This window comes from Aedes albopictus, chromosome 3, assembly GCF_035046485.1.
Source record: "Aedes albopictus strain Foshan chromosome 3, AalbF5, whole genome shotgun sequence".
Lineage (NCBI taxonomy): Eukaryota > Metazoa > Arthropoda > Insecta > Diptera > Culicidae > Aedes > Aedes albopictus.
The window spans coordinates 102,502,212-102,521,846 of NC_085138.1; the positions used below are offsets into that span (position 1 = coordinate 102,502,212).

The 19,635-nt window shown below is 43.4% G+C and overlaps 2 non-coding genes across 2 annotated transcripts; one reads left to right on the top strand and one right to left on the bottom strand.

Annotated features, from left to right (window-relative positions):
* Positions 1–10,653: 10,653 nt before the first annotated feature.
* On the top strand, positions 10,654–10,736 carry Trnal-cag (transfer RNA leucine (anticodon CAG)). The gene has a single exon. It is a non-coding gene; the product is annotated as a tRNA-Leu (tRNA).
* A 90-nt stretch (positions 10,737–10,826) lies between these two features.
* On the bottom strand, positions 10,827–10,899 carry Trnar-acg (transfer RNA arginine (anticodon ACG)). The gene has a single exon. It is a non-coding gene; the product is annotated as a tRNA-Arg (tRNA).
* Positions 10,900–19,635: the final 8,736 nt, after the last annotated feature.

The following is a 19,635-nucleotide window of genomic DNA, read 5'->3' on the forward strand; positions in this document are numbered from 1 at the left end:
CTATTTATGACTGGATTATCTACACAATATTTTACAAATGTAGCATAAAACTACAATTGAAACTGTAGCTACTGAAACAAAATATATAAACATTTGCTTAATTTAAAAATTTTATTAGAATTATTACTTACCACAAATCGTTAGAATTTTCAACCAAACTAAATAATAGTATTAGAACCACTTCTTGAAAGAAATGGGACTTGGACTTAGAATCATGTTTCAATCTTACCTTGGTAAGACCGAACATTTCGAAAAAAAATGATAAATTCTTCAGTAACACGAACTTAAAAAACTTTTTTCATAACTTTTTCAATCAAGGAGAATGGAGCGGACCTGGTGTGATGGTTGAAACACTTGACTATCACGCTGAGGACCTGGGATCGAATCCCACTCCCGACAAACTCACAAAATGTAAGTTCTTTCTTCGGAAAGGAAATATAGCGTATGAACTAGCCTAGAGCTAAAAATTGAGGAAAATCGTTCAAAGTTTTAATGTTGTTATTGAAATCATTTCATCATAAATAAAAGATAAATGTTTGCATAAAATTGAACATTATAATAATATGTTTTCATCATTTTAACGTTCAGTAACATTTTTCCAAAGCACTCTGCGGGCCGCATTCAAGAGCTTCGGGGGCCGCATGCGGCCCGCGGGCCGCAGTTTGAGCACCACTGAGTTAGATAAATAGCCTGCCTTGTTTCCTTTTATGTCATGGTTTTGTTCTATCAGAGAATCACCATGAAATAAAGAAATGAGTATACTCAAGCATATTTTTTCGGTGTTGAGTTTGGCTAGCCAGTATTAGGGGTCTCAGGGGGTTTCAGAAGCGCTCAAGGAGTATTCACGGGATTGCACTCGGCGTTCTAGGGGAATCCAAGAAGTTTCAAAGGCGTTCTGGAGGTCTTTCTGGGGTATTACAAGGGGTTTGAAGGGTTTCCTAGGAGTTACAGGGGATTTCAGGTGTGTTCGGTGGTTACTATGGGGTCAAGTATAGTTCAGGGGCATTTCAGGGGTGTTCTAGGGAGTGTCAATGGGTTTCAGGGGCATTCCAGGGGTTCTTCTTTATCTTCTGGCGTAACGTTCCCCCTGGGGCTCAGCATAGTGTTCTATGAGCACTTCCACAGTTATTAATTGAGAGCTTCCGCTGCTAATGTTCATTTTGTATGTGTATATCGTATGGTAGACACGAAGATACTCTATGCTGTATGCTCATACTCTATGCTATACTCTATGCTCAAGGCTATTTCAATTGCCGAAAAGTTCCTGGACCGATCGTCATCCTCAGCATGGTCATGCTGGATACCCAGGGCTTTAGAGCTGTGGCTACAGGGAATTTCAGGGACGTTCCAGGGACATTATAGGGGTATAATGGAGTTTCAAAAGTTCTCCAGGAGATTTCAGGTGGTTTCAAGCGCGTTCCAGGAAGTTTAAGGGGCATTCAGTGGCATTCCAGGAGGCTCCGGAAGGCTTTAGAAGGTGTCATGGATGTTTCAGAAAAGTTTCAGATGGGTTTCAAGTTTATGGGGTGTTTCAGGTCCCTATAAAACAACCTGGGACGTTTTGTAACGCATTAGTACGCTGAAATATCTCGAAATTTTTTGAAAGCTTTCTGAAACCTCCGGAAATCACTTCCTCCACCTTAAAGTGCTTTAAAACTCATTTAACCGTAATGTGGCCGACAGGGTACCCGAGTACCCAGCACGGTGTAGAAAAAGCAAAAAAATTGTCGGACACATAACGGTTAAAAAAACTGTTGTAACTGTAAACCACCTGAAATGTCTTCAAACGTGAGTTGGAACTGTACTAACAACATTCTAAAATGCCTTGATGGCCTTGAATAGTTTAGTTAAGGTTTTTGCTGAAGTATCGAGCAAATATTGTCTAGTTGCTGTTAACACATTGAAAGCCTAACAAATGAGGCTATTTACCATTGAAAACGATTAAAGTTTGAAAAATGGCATATGTATTACCCCACTTTCCGCTATGCATTGTTTGAGGCACTTAAGGATGCGTTCAACATTTGCGATCTGTACTTTTCCGGTTAAAAATGTCTGAATTTCTCTTAGAAAGCTGAAATTCAGGGGATGGAGTGTAGGACAGAGAATGTAGTAGAAGTTAAGGTACACAGTTACTAAGAATAGGGAGTTAGGGTACAAAGTAATGATAGAGGATAGGGTGTAGTGAGTAGAATGGCAGAGGGAGGGGTGAGTAAGGGTGGAATCGTGCCTTTGGATGAGAAGAACAATCTGTAAAAATTTCAGCTTAGTCGGTTAAAAACTGAGCTGGCGCAAATGAGTTGAAGGTTTATATAGGATTTACAGTCCAAATATATGGGAAATTGGATAACTGTCAGTCTCCCATTCGGCACCTTGGTTTGACGAGTTCGATTTAGATTAGAATTGGAAACATAGTAGTTGATACCCTAAGCAACAACTTTGTAAAAGACCATATGAAGATAAAATTTAATTTAGTTGCAGTTTCAGCCAATGAAAGCAGGATGAGGACATCTGCCCTCGTTTATTTACTCTCGGGTGTTATATGCAGGACCACGACGGCATACATATCACAAGGCAGGCTAGTAACCTTTGAAAACATACATTTTGGATGTAAACATGTGACGTCATTCTAATCGTTCTTCACATGATCAAATTGATATGGAATACTAGATCGCCTCTGAACGATTTGAATTACGTCATCAAAAAACTGTCAGTTTTCCGGAAGATATTGTCGTACCGCTCCGTGGACATTAGCCTGTCCGATTTTCTTTTTGATGCCATCGCGAACACGTCCGGTAGCATCAAGAATAACCAACAGAATGATTAGGCTTGGCTTGCATTGCAACGAAGTCATATACCCCCCCCCCCTTCGTAACATTCCTCTCTCGATTCTGCCCACCGAATACTAACACCTACCCTTCAAGCTCTCGTTCCCGCCCTCTATTACTCTTTCGGGTTCGGCTCAATCATCCCACTCGGTGTTCTCTCATTCTCTCCCTCGTTCGCCAAAAACGAAGTAATAGGGGACTGCACTGTTTTGATTTTGTATGGGATTTTGACGTTTCGTGGCCTTGTTGTTTACAAAATTTCTGTAAGAGTGAAAGAGAAGGAAAGATTTTCATGCAGTGCCCTATACGTTCGTATCTTATTGAGCTTCTCGAGAATTTTTAGCATTTCGACAAGTTTCAATTTGACCTCTAGGTTGCGCGCCAGGGTATAATGTGTGTTGGGCACTTTGCGACGATTAACTCAAATCCGCACACCAGCGCACAATTTGCGCGCCGATTGCCTATGCGCCAAGTTTTTCACTAGCCAAATCACTATTAATCAGTGGTTTAATGAAGTAAAAGCGTTGTTACCGTCAATAATATCTTTGTTGTACATTATTTCCAGACATAAAGACGTTCAATGTTTTAGACATAAAATGGAACCGAACCCTAAGAGAGATAGAGCTCTTGGCGCGAACCATTTTGACACTTGTTTATTTACATTTTGTATGGCGCACAGCCCGGCGCATGGGCTGTCGTCGCACCAGTTGTTGGCCGGTATGCGGATTTCAGAAAAGATTCGCAATACTTCGGCAATCATCTTCCGGGTCAGCGGGTCGTTTAGATTTTCGTGCAGTCTCGTCTCAGTGTTTGTAATTTTTTTCCATTCACTTTTATTTTTACACCGTCTTTATTTTCCTTAAAGTTATGCTAAATAACTTTAAATCTTGAAACATCTTGAGACATATATTTTGCTTAATGGGCCTAGGATTTGATTATCGACTTTTGATAGTATTAGTTATCTTATCTTTTTTTGAATATGATACTATGCATTTAATTTACCATGGAAACCTGTACCCCGCCAATATCTGCTACAGATATCACCTTCTAAATGTTGTACACCGTGTGCAGGACGTGTTTGCCGTTCGAAACTGGCGCGCTACATCATAGGTGGCTATGTTGCCCTTCTTTTAATTGTTTTCGCACGTCGACGGGTATCGAGATAATGAGGAATAACAGCTATCTTTGATGCAGCGCGCCAGTTTTGAACGGCAAACACGTCCTGCTTGTAACAACCGAGAGTAAACGAGGGCAGATGTCCTCATACTGCTTTTGTTAGCTAATACCGCAACTAAGTTATGTTTAATTATGCTATGACCTTCTACAAAGTTGTTCCTTAGGGTATCATCCACTATTCTTTCAATTATGAGCTAAATTGCACTCGAAATACCAGCGTTCTTAATGAGGGACTGGTGGTCACAAAATTTTTAATATATTTGGACTGTAAACCTCATACAAACCTTCAACTCATTTGCGCCAGCTCAGGTTTTAACCGATTGAGCTGAAATTTCCACATACTGTTCCTCTTATCCAAAGGCACCGTTCTGGAGGGTGCCCCGTGAATTTCGACAACTTTTTTTTCTCACCATACAAATGTGGGCCGGTCTGGATAGTGGGAAGAGGGCTAGAGTAAAATGTGTACGATGACAGATGAATAGAGGGTAGAGAAAAAATAAAAACAAATGAAATTGTTTTGGAGTTATGTATTTAGATGGCTGAGGAGAGATGAATAGAGTGTAGAGCGTAAACTAGAGTAAAAGGTAGGAAAGAAGTTAGGATAGTATGGGTATGGTAGACGGTGGAATTCTTTATTACACCAACGAACCTAACCTCAAAATGACAGACAACTTTCACGTCATTTTGACAGATGTAACATAAACATGAAAAAGACGGCAACATGATCGATAAAGTAGAATATATAATCCGTCTTTTTCGTGCATGTATGTGGTCTGTCAAAATGACCTGAGAAGTGTCAAACATTTTCATGGCTAGCTTTGTTGGTGTAATGAAGAATTAAGGTTAGGGAAAAGGGTAGGGTAGAACTTGGAGTAGAAATTCAAACAGAGAGTTAAGGTAGAGTAGAAGATGAGGGTTTTTGATTGGGCGGATGGTAGAGTTGAGAGTAAGAGTAGTTATAGGAACTTGCGCACAGCTTTTCTTCTTTCTTACTCGTCTAAATAACCATGAGGAAGAGAAGATTAAAAAGGGGGCACTTCCCTCTTGTATTCCGCTCTTGGTAGTGTTTATCAAGGTGAATGAGTGAGAAAAAAAAATGGCTGCACATTCTAGTGAGCATAGAGCAGGAAAAAGAGTGGAATACACAGATAAAAATAATTAGATTTACACGTCATGTAAACTTGGTGTTATGATGGTTTACATGATATGTCAAGTAAATTTGTGTTATATGTCATGTAAACACACAAAGTCATGCTGAATTACATGACATGGAAGTTTACATGATATTTTATGACTTTTATATGTAAACTTCATTGAACTTCTGTGATATCCCACGCTCCAATCATGTGCATCATATGTCACAGAACTCACTCTTTTTCGATCTGTGTAGGGTAAAGAATGGATGAGGGAATAGGAAAGTAGTTGGGGCTGAAAAAACAGTAAAGGTTAGGATAGGGAATTGTGTAGTAGAATATAGAGTAGAGACCTAGAGAGTTAGGGTAAAAAATAGGATTTAAGGTAACTCAGAGGTTAAAGACATGGGACTTACCTTACCGATCATGCCAAGGCCTGACTGGCCTCTGCTGTACATATTAGCCGTCTCCATTCAACTCGGTCCATGGCTGTTTGTCTCCAGTTCCGCACTCTGCATAGGGTCCGCTGATCGTCCTCCACTTGGTCGACCCATTTAGCTCGCTGCGCACCACGTCTTCTTGTACCGGTTGGATGACTCTCGAGAACCATTTCAGTCAGGTTGCTATCAGACATCCTGATGACGTGACCCGTCCACCGTAGCCTCCCGATTTTCGCGCTATGGACGATGGTTGATTCTCTCAGCAGCTGATGTAGCTCGTGGTTCATTCGCCTTCTCCAAGTCCCGTCTTCCATCTGCACTCCGCCGTAGATGGTACGCAACACCTTCCGTTCGAAAACTCCAAGGGCGCGTTGGTCCTCTGCACGTAGGGTCCATGTTTCGTGCCCATAGAGGACCACCGGTCTCATCAGCGTTTTGTAGATATGTTTTTTTTTTTTTTTTTTTTTCCTTCTAAACCATAGGGGGATAAATCTGCTCATCAGACACCCTAACAGGAAGGTTAGGGTAGTGTGGGGATGAGGCCGTCTTCTACAATGCCGGTAGAAGCCAGGACTACTCTCTCCTCGACCCACTAAAACACATTCCTATGGTCGCCAAACCCTACGTCTCTCCGGAACCACCAAGAAGGTATTGCTTCAGAGATACCTTCTTGGTGGTTCCGGTGTGTGGTGTAGATATGTAGTTAACTTCGTGTTACGGTGAACTTTATTCGATCGTAGAGTTTTGCGGAGTCCAACGTAAGCTCGATTTCCTGTCACAATGCGTCTCTTAATTTCTCTGCTGATGTCGTTGTTGGCGGTCACCAGTGAGCCCAAGTACACAAATTCTTCAACCGCCTCGATTTCACCACCGTCGGTATAAGTTCGGGGTGGCGGGCGCGCTGATTCCTCCCTGGAGCCCTTTGCCATCATGTACTTTGTCTTCGACACATTAATGACTAATCCGATTTGCCTGGCTTCACTCTTTAGTCGGATGTACGTTTCCGCCATCGTCTCATATTTTCGAACTATAATATCAATATCATCAGCGAAACCAAGCAGCTGAACGGACTTCGTGAAAATCGTTCCACTCGTGTTTATCCCCGCTCTCCTTATTACACCCTCTAACGCAATGTTGAACAACAATCACGAAAGACCATCACCTTGCCGTAACCCTCTGTGAGATTCGAAGGGACTCGAGAGTGTCCCTAATATTCGAACCACAGTCTTTACTCGAACCCCGCACATTACTCGATCCATCGTCGCCTTGATCAACCGTATCAGTTTATCCGGGAATCCGTATTCGTGCATAATCTGCCAAAACTGTTCTCGATCGATTGTATCATACGCCGATTTGAAATCGATGAGCAAATGATGTGTGGGCACGTTGTATTCGCGGCATTCCTGCAACACCTGGCGGATGGCGAACATCTGGTCCAATGTAGCGCGTTCACCCATGAATCCAGCCTGATATTGCCCCACGAACTCTCTTGCAATCGGTGATAGACGGTGGCATAAAATTTGAGATAGTATCTTGTAGGCAGCGCTCAGTAGTGTGATCGCGCGGTAGTTCCCGCAATCCAACTTGTCGCCCTGTTTGTAGATGGGACACACGATACCTTCCATCCACTCCTCCGGTAAGACTTCCACCTCTACATGGTAGGTAGTTGGAATAAGGAGTTAAGAGCTTTGTAACCCGACAGCCTTACGAGTTTCCCGGATGATAGTTAAATGGCTTAAGCGCCACTCCTTACGGAGACCATTTACCGTTTTTAAGGTTGCCCGACCTGTGAGACCCTTTTAGGGGAGGGTAATAGTTTTCCCAAAAATGATTGGGCGGGAAACGAGTTGGCTGATCAAGGGGAACAAGGTGCTTACGACTGGGAAGTCGTGAAAAAAAAAACTAGAAATTAGTGTGCGACAAGTTGAAATTAGCCGGTGACAAAAATGGGTTTCGCGATGGGTATCATCACTGGAAGACTTTACTTCAAAAAACATTCAATCCAGCCACAAAAGAAAAGAGAATATCCTTGGTTGGTTAACAGGGCCAACCACCCCAGAAAAATTACTTAAAAAGAACCAAAACCGACCGAAAGTGCGAAAATACCTCTAAATCTACCTCTTTAGACTTCTCCCAGTATCGTGTACAAAAACATTTGCGTTGCAGTGTAATTCAAACCCCATTTATTGTAACCAATCCAACAACGCATCTATATTTAAACTTCTACTCTATCGACATCGAATTCAGATACTTATTCTAGGCCTATTCTAATTCATTTCCCTCTCTCACTAGCTAACAGTTCATTCGTGCGGTTCTCAGGCAACGTGCGGTGCGGTATTCATTCGCCAAGGGGCAACTCAAACTTTATGCTGCAGCCTACTGCCGGGCGCTTACGCGTATGGCTAACGGTAGAGGCTAATTTGCAGCGGCCACGCTAGCTAGAATGGCTAAGGCTAGGGGCAAGATCTCACCATGCGCATGGGAAAAGAAAAGCATGCATGCTACTTACAGTTTGGACGCTGTACTTCGTGGGGGCATTTGCGGCTACGGTGAAATTCTGCGCGCGTGCAACACGCGCTCTCCCGTTGACTCCTGGTGGGAATCTCCTACTCGACTACGCTGCTGTGGCCGTTCTCAAACGGCGCCTCCCACGGGGATCTGTGGTCTTTTCGACGGGGTACGGCCGTCGCACCGACGATCGTTACCGCCGGTGGTGTAGTGGACTCGGTCGTGCTTGCAACGCTGGTCGTCGCCGGATCGAATCCGAACGAAAAAACTTTTTGGACGCTTGTTTCCACTCGGGACACTTTCGAAATGGACGATGGCCGGCTCAAAGCCGGACCCGTTGCTACTGCCCTGCCTAGGGCGCGGGAATAACGTGCGCTGCCCTCTCCGGCCACGTGTACCGCCGGGTACACGTCTTCGTAGCAGGAAGGCGGGACGAAAACGGTCGTTCTTAAAACGGGGGGTGGTGGTGTGCCGGGCTTCCGCAACTTGCCACAAATCGCTTTATCCGCAAGTCTACGCTCGCACCAGAAAACCGCCAAAATTGCACTACGCACTTTACTTGCCTAGCTAAACTAACTTCTTGAACACACCACGGCGCGAATTACTGCTCGGACCGTTCTCGACTCTTCCGCGGACCTGAACGAAGTCATCGAGCAAAGTCTCAAGGTCCTCAGATAAAGCGCGAGTTCTAAAAATATTCGTCCCCGGATATTACGTGAAATTAACGAAGTTAATTTCGCGAAGAACTAAAATTCGCCTTCACGCACACCAAAATCCTTAATTGTCGGGAGAAAGCATCCCCTTTCCCCAAAGTTGATCCGAGCTTCCAATTCATTGCCCACCCGAAGATATTCAAAGGCAGGTCGGGTCAACGATACTTGAATAGAACTTGGACAGGTCGATGCCCGTAGATCATCACATGATCGCTTGGCTAAAGGTTTCTAATTTGGGGCCAGAGATCTCTCAGGAACTCATTTAGTTTGTGGTCTGCGGTGTGTGGCAAGGGAACTCAGTGAGTTTTACGCTACTCAGATACTCAAATTCAAATATTGATTTCAAGGGGTAATCCAATAGTGAAATTCATTTATCTCTGGTGGTCTGTACAACTTTTATCTCAATTAATTCATGGTACTGTTACAGCTTTAATCTTAATTTAAGTGCCTTAATCTAAAGTAAAATGTTTGGGTGGTGAGTGGGGTATAAAGCAGAGTATAGGTTACGATAAAAAACGGTTATGGTAGATACTAGGGAAGAGGATGAGGATAGTGAATAGCGTTGAAGAAGGTAAGAGTAAGAGTAGCTGATAAGAAAGGATGTAGAAAAGAGAGCAGCATACAAAGTAAGGTCTCTATCCTACCTTAGTAAGTAGGTAAAGGATCATGGTAAAAAATAGAAGAATGGGTACGATAAAGTAGAGTAGAATGTGGAGGGTAGAAGAGAAAAAGGAAGAACAAGTTGTAGCGTAGGAAGTAGGGAAACGATTAGAATAAAGGTACAATAGTACGGTAGGGTAAATGATTAAGAATTGAATTAAGCAAAAAGAGATAGAAGAATTGATAGATGAAGATAGGATGACCACAAAATAGAACAAACGGAAAGCGTAGAACAAAAAGCGTAGTTTACTAGATATTTTTTTAGAGTCTGCATACTTCAGCGTGTTCTTCCAGCCATACCATACACATATTCCACCATTCAGCAAACTCCTCATAGTGGTTGATTGAATGGCGTAAAATCATACATGATAGACTTAGTAGTTGCCCTTCGTGCTCTGCTCTAATGTGTGGCTCCATCATATTGCGGAAAACAGACACAATACCGGTACCCCTTCTTGGAAGGAATGCTCAAAAAATTCAAGACAACGCCGTTGAAGGCGGGAATCCGCTGAACAGCTCGAGATAAGAATGAGAAGAGATACAGACAGCCGCGGATCGATGCGAGGAAAGTAACTTTGTGGATTGCTCCGTCCCGGCGTCCGTCACCGGTTTCAAAGTCGTCGTCGGAAATAGAGAGCGACCGGAGGCAAAATCGTGAAAGAAACGCCGCGTCGTCCATTCTCACTGCACAGCCTGCGCGTCGATTCGGTTTGGTTGGTTCCGTCTCGATCAGTCTAGGGCAGTGCAGTGTGATGATGGACGGCCGCCCGTTTTTCGTGGCACACTCCACGTGGAGTGTGGTGTTGTTGCGCTGGGTGACCACAAATCATACACACGCAACGAAGTCCGAATCGCCTCTATACCAATGAATAAACGCACACCTTGGATTAGATAGATGTTCGCACGATGCGTCACAAGCTGGGGCCTTCTCAAAGATTGAAACACCGACGAACGGACGGCGCTGCCCGTCTGCGAACCTATGCTTCTTCATTCATGCGAAAGATATATTCTATTTTCGTTGCTCGGTCTGACAATTGAAATTTATTTTGTCTCGTTTTCTATCTTCTCGTTACAGGTTAGTGGAGTGGACTGGTGGTTTTTTGAATGATTGCCAACAAGAGACACACTGGCTGAAGAGGTAAGAGAAATCTCCTACGCTTGTCGGACGGCGCCGTCCGACAATAAAACTTCTTTATCAGTCAGGATGGCCGAGCGGTCTAAGGCGCTACGTTCAGGTCGTAGTCTTCTCTGAAGGCGTGGGTTCGAATCCCACTTCTGACAAGACGCTTTTTATTGTGCGGTACTTTATAAAAAATGTATCGGTTTAGTAGAATTCTTTGAACAAAAATTATAGAAAGTCCAAAAATAATCCGATCCTGCCAGGAGTCGAACCTGGAATCTTCTGATCCGTAGTCAGACGCGTTATCCATTGCGCCACAGGACCTCGATGACCTGATTTCATATAAATAAGAACGTACGAAAATCATAAAAACGTTGCAACATTACAAACATTAACGTAAAATGGGGTTAGGGGATGTTCATAAGCCACGTAGACTTTTTGGGGAGAGGGGGGGGGGTCTGGCCAAAGTCTACGCTCCATAAAAATTTCAATTTTTTTGTATGGACAAAAGTCAACGAGGGGGGAGTGGGGGTGGGTCTGAGATGGCCAAATTTTAGTCTACGTGGTTTATGAACAGTCCCTTACTTCTTTCTGAATTCATTTTTCATTACACCAACAAAGCAAGCCATGAAAATGTTTGACACTTCTCAGATCAGACCACACATATGCACGAAAAAGACGTATCATATATTCTACTTTATCGATCTTATTGCCGTCCTTTTTATACTCATGTTACATCTGTCAAAATGTCCTGTGAATTATTACACCAACGAACCTGACTGACAATTCTGAGGTCATTTTGACAGATAAAACATGAGCATGAAAAAGATGGCAACTAGATCGATAAAGTAGAATATATGATCCATCTTTTTCGTGCATGTGTGTGGTCTGTCAAAATGACCTGAGAATTGTCAAACATTTCCATGGCTGGCTTTGTTGGTGTAATGAACAGTTGGAGGTTAGGTTCGTTGATGTAATGAAGAATGGTCCACTGCACGAATTTATGCTGGTCTGCTTACTCCCACAGGAAATTTGACGTTTGAGAGGTGCCGACACCGCTCAAACGTCAAATTTCATGTGAGAGTAAGTAGGCCAGTATAAATTCGTGCAGTAATCCATTGTTATGCGAGGTATGCACTTCAAACGGAATCGCTCAAGTAATTTTCGTTCAGTTTATTCTTTTCCGTAACCGGAATGGTCAAGAAATTTAAGGACAAACGTCTTGAAATCCCGCTTCAACAGTGTATCAGAACTTCAAACGCACAAATCTCAAAAAGCAAGCTTCACACAACAGTGTATTTCATTATTCTGTTCTTGCTCACTCGTAATAAGCTTAAAATAAAAAGATCAGGTGCGCTGATTTAGTTTACGAATAGATTTGTGCCCTCAAAATCGTGAGTAGGTACCAAGTCGGCTATTGTGGCGGCCATTTTGGGATTCTTACAAGTCTGTCCTTAACATAGCAAGCCCCATTTGATTTGACGTTTCGTTTCAGCTCCATACTAGGATCCGGAATAAAGCGACGCTTTCTCATTTCTTGAGCGATTCCTTGCCTGAATTTTCCGTGCGTCGAGATAGGCCAAGAAATTTCTTGCGATCTGCGTACTACCCATTACACCACGAAACCTAACCTCAAAGATGCTCGACAGTTTCCAGGTTACAGATGTAACATCCCAACTAACAATTGCAAGTCACAAACAAGCAAGCTTGCTGAATTGTTGCTTAATAATGGTAATGATAGCTGAACTAAAATTATGCTCTACACATTACTGTTTAAATGATTTTTCAATTGAGAAAATAGCCAATGTTCGACTTTCCTCATCGGTATCAACAATGATAAATTAAAACACTTTTCAAAAGTTTAACAAGAAATTCATTCGACAAGCATTGATTCCTTAACAAAAGGGTTTAAGAAAACATTTGTCTGCATCTTATTAAGCTGATGTATCGATAAGCATATGCTCCTGAACAATGTGCTTTTCACTTGTCAAATAAACGCCTTCAGCCCGTCATAGTTTGACTCGGAACTTTGTTCGGATTATGGGATAAATCATGGCTAAAACTGTTTAGACAACCAAAATATTAAATAACCAATATTTTAAACGAATCACATAAAATAAAACAGAATATAATTGTGTAGTTTAACATTGAGTGCCAAGAGACGTAATCAACGTAAAAATGAGGCATTAATTTATTATTATAAATCTGTAACAAGATATCTTGTGCCTAGATTATTATATTTTTTATCTTCCGCAGCAGTTCGATTGTACAAGACGCTTGGATCGATGCATTTGACATTTCAGTGCTGTAGTGTTTACTGAATATTGTTCCCACAGTCACCTAGATAACCAAACAGCATTCAGAAATCGACACATTTCAAGTATCCCTAACCATCCTTATGCACAATTTATTGAACATAGTATCAAGATTCCATGACAAAAGCATAAATAAAAAAATTGCTTAACGGATCTTCGACTGAGAATGAGTAGATTACCTGAACAGATGCTGTGAACGCACCATGTCCATATGCAAGACCATACCGCACCACAAATTGTCATACATTTTTAAATATCGATAATTAATGATAAAAATAAAAACATATTCATATCGCAATTAGTACGTCTGGAAACAATATCTTCAATAAGGACCAACACTTTTTGGCCGCATTCGATACAAGTTTTCTCACCGTGCGATAAAAATACTGACAGCGAAATCAGAATGGAAAACACGTGTTTTGGGCTGAACAACTGTTGAAGTATAAGGCGTTGTTCAGTTGATTACCACGTGCTGTGCTTATTCACCACTGCTGAACACAAGTTCAGGAGTGATCATTATTGAGTCATAAGAAGATTATGTTTTGCTTTGGGTGCTGCATTTCACCATCTCTAGGATGGCGCAGATAGGAAGGCATGCGGCTGGCAATCGACAGGTCTCGAGTTCTAATCCGGATTTAGGTAATTTTATATGTAATTCTTAATTCATAATAGGTGTTCTCAATACAAGAGCAAATAATTACTCTCGTGAGAGTTCAACATTTTTGCATTTTATTTATTTTCAGTCATTTTAGCCAAAGCTGAATAACAACTTTTCTGTACATTTGTAAAACGCTTTGAACAACAAAAAATTATGTTGGTGCACAACATGGTGCTTAATAACTTCTCCAAATTTGTGTGAACAAAACACGAACATAGGTTGTACGTGAAAATAATTCAAATGTTTTTCAACATGATGCTGAATTAATTCGTCATAATGGTGCCTGTTAAATGAGTGATTGTTAGTTGGGATGAGCGAAAAAAAGGAGGGTAACGAGGTCGGCAAGGTAGAACATATTGTTAATCTTTATCTTACATGTGTGTGATCTGCCAAATGAGCTCTCCTTCCTCGGTGTCGCAGGGAAGCACCCTGTTCTGAAAGTAACTCTCCAGTATCCGGCATAGGCTAACCGGGACTCCTAGGTGGTGTATGGCACACTCGATGGCTGACGCTGTTGAACGCATTCTTATTCTTCCGAAAGCCGGACCGGTTATCCGAAAACCGCACGCAGTCATTTGGCCTCTCGGTGTAGGTATATCGTATAGCAACGACAGAATGATCCGCAGATAAGGGGTTGTCCATAAACCACGTGGTAATTTTTTTTGGGACTTTTCAACCACCCCCCCCCCTTCCTCCCCCGGGTGGTCATTAGTCCATACAAAATTTTTTATTTGTCCATACAAAATGGTCATTAGCCGGACCCCCCCCCCCCCCCCTAATGACCACGTGGTTCATGGACAGCCCCTAAGTCTATTTGGCGACGGGTCTCCAGGTGCAGGTGGCTTCCCTGTCTTTGGACAATTGATCCAATCTTTGTCTTTTCACATCTGCGGAAATTCGCCTCTGTCTAGGAATATCTGCACAGCTATTCCGAACATGTCAGGGCTAGCCTCAGTGACCGCCTCAATGACTACTGTCAGAATACCATCTGGACCAAGGGCCTTATTAATATTGAGCGACTTCGCTATCGCGGTTAGTTTTCCGTTTGTCACCGGGGCAACCTCGCTTTGGCCGGTTCAGTCGTAGGGGATGAGAGCCCATGGTCTTATGTCTCAACGCGTGAACTACGATCTTCTGCAGCATCTCGCGGGTAAATTCTGGGGGTGCTGACGAGTCCGTTGTTTTGGCCATAACTACACTGTAGTTAGCACCCCGACGGGATCATGTAGGGTGCCTGGCACGGGTTTTTGACAAGCCCACTTACGCACTATATTATATAGCATAGCATAGCATAGCATAGCACGAATACTTGCACAAATCGTGGATGGAGTTGCAAAGATAAGCATATCTATTGCTATTATAGATTTTGCTACTATCTACAATAACATGGACCCACTTATCTCCACACACCTGGCCAAGTCCTTGCAAGCATTTTATAATTCTTATCATCAACTTAGAAAGCGTCCAGAACTGAAACGGCTTCCAATAGATGATAGGATAGTGAAAATAGCGAATGTATAAAAATAAATTGGAAAGATCTTACCAAGTTTCATATCGTCGGACGATCGCACCCAACGGCGAACGCGATTCCAGTTATAAGATTGCACACTTTCTATGAAAATTAATCACTTTTCCGGATGATCGCAATCAAACAGAAAGAAGAAATCAACGGATTCCGGCATATTCTAAAGAATCATTTTTTTTTTCATCCGCGTCTTCCGGATAATTGCAAGGATAATTGGTAGCAGTAGTAACTCACAATAATACGCATGGAAAACGCGAGAACAACGAAGAGTTCCGGCACTTATAAATCCTCCCAGTCCCGACCGTTTTAACGACATGAAACTACTGCACTCCCCGGGAGGCGTAGTACCGGCTGTCACACCACGAGCGGAATCGCGAAAAACACAAATTTTCAAACTAATCCCCATTTCAGCGGAATCCACTTCAGTAGCGTACACTTTATTTTCAAAGTCTTCGTTGCACCTTTCACCATCAAACATTTACTGGAGTTTTTTTTTTTTTGAAGGAAAGAACGAAAAAAACTATTTTTGACGGCCGAGTCAATGACGCATAAACGGTTCGAAAATTTCATGACAGCTTGGAAAAAGCAACCACGCGCGCGCACAACTTACTGCGATCTCTGCAATTACGCACTATATTATATACCATTTTATTCAGTGTCAGTCGCCGCCCTGTAGCCCTCACTTCGCTTCATTCTACACCCTCTCCGGTGCGAGCTTTTTGCATTCACTTGCTAGCTCTTAGGCAGGATGCACAGAGTTCTACAGCTTCTTGATACCACCAGTATACTGGCTTGCGTCAATTTCTGGGTACGAAATTGCGGCTTCACATGCACGGCTTAGGGTTCGGACTAGATCATGATTGGACAGATCGTCGATGTTACTTACCCTCCATGAGGAAGCACTGCACAAATGTCGGCTTTTTGCAGTGCAAGGTCAGCCACCCCCGATGTTCGTCGATGACCTCCGGCTGTGGCCGTCTTCCTCCGTGTTCTACCCTGTATCGAACTTTGCGTTTGTCCATCGGCAATCCTCCATTCAGAGCTAGGCCTCCAGAAGTTCACATCAATGATGAACTTTGCAACTACTGCAGTTTTTTGTCGCCTACGTTCAGTATAGCCATGGCTTCGAGTAGTGTTCAGCCTGTTGCATTAGTCAAGCGGCCTTCCTACTCAATCTCCCATGCCTTGAAGTCTCCACCATGATCACGGGACTCAATCCCACTAGTGCACTTGATAGCGAAGCCCTCGTGCGACGTGAAAATCGCTTGTACAGATCGCCGGTAGCTTGGCCACTACCCAGTCCCCGCTATTGGTAAGGATGCGGTATGGGTCCGATAATAGGGGGATGTCTGTACTTGACTTCGAAACTGATTGCCACAGCAACTATTGTGTTGCTTCACAGTGGTTCAGGTTTAACTGTGTTACCTGCATTATCGTCTGCTAGTTCGACCTCCTCGCGTGCCTGGGCATTTTGGTGCCGAATTGCACTTCCTAGCGATATGGATCTCTGCTCCGCACTCCTTGCTGATGCACTTGTTGTTCAAGTGCGGCTGCGAGCTCTTCTGCGTCTGTGATCTCGTACAGGGTTTTGCACTGGAGAGTCGCCTCCGCCGTCAGGGCTCTCATCTGCATCTTCTCGCCCAGTACCTCCTGCGCTAGTGTCTTGTAGGGGATGCTCTTCGTGACTGCCTCTTCTTCAGTACTAGCATCATCTCTCCAGTCCTGGTACGCCAGATGCTTTTAACATCCGCGCCCAGCAAGGAGAAAAACGATATTCATTTCTCATGGCCCTCAGCACCTCGCCGTACGTGTCTGCCTCGGTGTTGAAGACCAGCGCGTCGCTCCGTTCGCGTTTGCGGGCTGACTTCACTTTTCTCCCCTTCTTCTTCTTCTTCTTCTTTGACTTTTCGCCTGTCTCTGCCGGACACTTCTTGAGCCGCGTCTTCTCTGCAGGTATCGACCATGCAGCTCAAGCCGCTTCTCCTTGCTCGCATCAGCCGCACTCCGCTCTTCGACCGGGAGAGCAGAGTACACTCCTTCTTGGCCAGAGCCTGCGATTGGCGGAGCTTCAGCGAGCCCTGTTTAAGGTCATTGCTGATGTTATTCCGGAAGCTCATGTAGTAGCCGATCAGCTCGTCCGGCTGATCGGCAGCTACCAACATCCTTGGTAGCCCGCTCCTGTTGCAGTTCAGCGCTCGTGTGAGGTCCGCGCCGATCATCTGCGCCGCATCTGCGGGTATACCAGCCCCTCGTAGGAGATCTTGCCAGTCTTCCTCGCGCGAACGGGTTCAATGCCGTTCCTCATGTCTCTCCACTCTCGATCACATGGTTTATGGATATGGTAGTCATTTCTGTTGGGTCCTCCTTTGAGCCGCTATCTTTCACTGCAAATTAAGTAGTCGTGTTTAGTTACCTAAGCTGGACACAGGTCACGAACGTACTTCAAGGCCACGCCACGGTATAATGGAACCCATCCGCCGACCGTTTCAAGTCAGTGTCACCAGACCTCACTAAGAGGATAGAATGCCGTCGCTACCAGCTCACTTGTGCATAGTTACCTAAGCGTTACAAAATTACAAAGCATTCTTCATTACACCAACAAAGCTAGCCATGAAAATGTTTGACACTTCTCAGGTCATTTTGACAGACCACACACATGCACGAAAAAGACGGATCATATATTCTTCTTTATCAATTTTGTTGCCGTCCTTTTCATGCTCATGTTACATCTGTCAAAATGACCTGAGAGTTGTCAGTCATTTTGAGGTTGGGTTCGTTGATGTAATAAAGAATAATCAGGAACTTACTGGCGTTGTTCCTGATGTACCCGAGGCACTCCAGGCTGGGCTGCGACATTTTGGAAGCGGTGTCATGTCGCTTGTACAGAGTTGCTTCCGGATGCGTGGAATTTCTGAAGAGGTTCAGCAGCGCCCACTGCTGAGCCTCCACCACGCATTCTTCATTACCTAGCTCTGTTGGTGTTTGACAATTCTCAGGTCATTTTGACAGACCACACACATGCACGAAAAAGACGGGTCATATATTCTACTTTATCGATCTTGTTGCCGTCCTTTTCATGCTCATGTTCCATCTGTCAAAATGACCTGAGAATTTTCAGTCATTTTGAGGTTAGGTTCGTTGGTGTAATAAAGAATAGGCTTATTGACGATCTTGCGCCAAATACGACGCACAGGCAAACAAAATTGTCCCACCACAAAATATGCACACCGGTTTCAGCATACATTGGTTGATGTCGCCGCTACAGTTTTCCAGTTACGGAGCGTTATTTTGGGGTGGTGTTTCGACTAATCGGTTTGTTTATGCACTGTTTCCTTTGTTGTTGGATGTGTGAGCATTGTGTTGTCAAAGATTGAACATTTGCACGATCGTCGCGAAATCCTTGCAAAGCTCAATACTCCGCTTGAGCAATCCGTACTGTTATTCTTTTACGTATTAAAACTTAAACACATGCATGCGGTTTGCTGAATTCAACTTTATTTACAAACGTCGGTTCGCATTGTGGTCTTAGAAAATGTTTTTCAGAACATCCTGGGCTTATTTTACATCATCGGCTAAAAAGTTTGGGAACGTCCATAAATTACGTCACGCAAAAATCAACCATTTTCAACCCCCCCTCCTCCCTATGTCACACTTTTTGTATGGGACCTCTGAAATTTTTGTACGGGTCGTCACACTTTGCTGAACCCCCCTCCCTTCTCAAAGCGTGACGTAATTTATGGACGTTCCCTTTCAGGAAAACTTTTTCAACCTGTTTTCCTATACAAAATCACATAAAAATTTCTATCACAATGTGCGAAGTGTAGACGCAACCGGTCATGCTCAAATTTTGCACAGCTACTCAGGATCGATAACCCACGCTACTGGATATGGTTCGCTAAAAAAAGAATCCTAGGCTCCAACCGCAACCCGAGCAGGAGAAAATAGCAGAAGAATACCTAACTCAGATATGGAAAACCAAATACCTACAACCTGAATGAGGTATCCAAAAGCCCTGCATAAGAGGTAAAATACCTAAAATAATAAATGGTGTGTATTCTGTGCATAACACGTGAATAATGACATCAGGTATGGCAATACCTAAATAATAATCGGCAATTTTTCCATACAACAGTGATTTTTCCATAATTGAATAATACCTCAAGCAGTCCTCAACACCAAACCAATAACTCGTCGAGGTATTTTATAAATAAATAGAAAATACCAAAATAAGTTATTTTCAATACCTGGATAACCGACCAATACCTCATGATACCTGATTTTGGTATGCTGCAGTTATGTGTCAGTTATTTGTTCCTACTCGGGAAGCCTTGCAACACACATGGTTGCAAAACAGTTACGGCAGCGTATGTAAAGGTTGCACAAAAGTCACTGTGACTTGCGCAACCGTTACCAACGCTGCCGTGACTGTTTTGTAACCATGTGTGTTGCTTGAGACCTGTTTCGCAGAAAGGGGGGTTCGTCAAGCCCCTGGACTACTGTCCCTGCTGCTGCCCATAATATATTACCCCTGAGATCAATGACACCCTGTTCTATTCTTTATT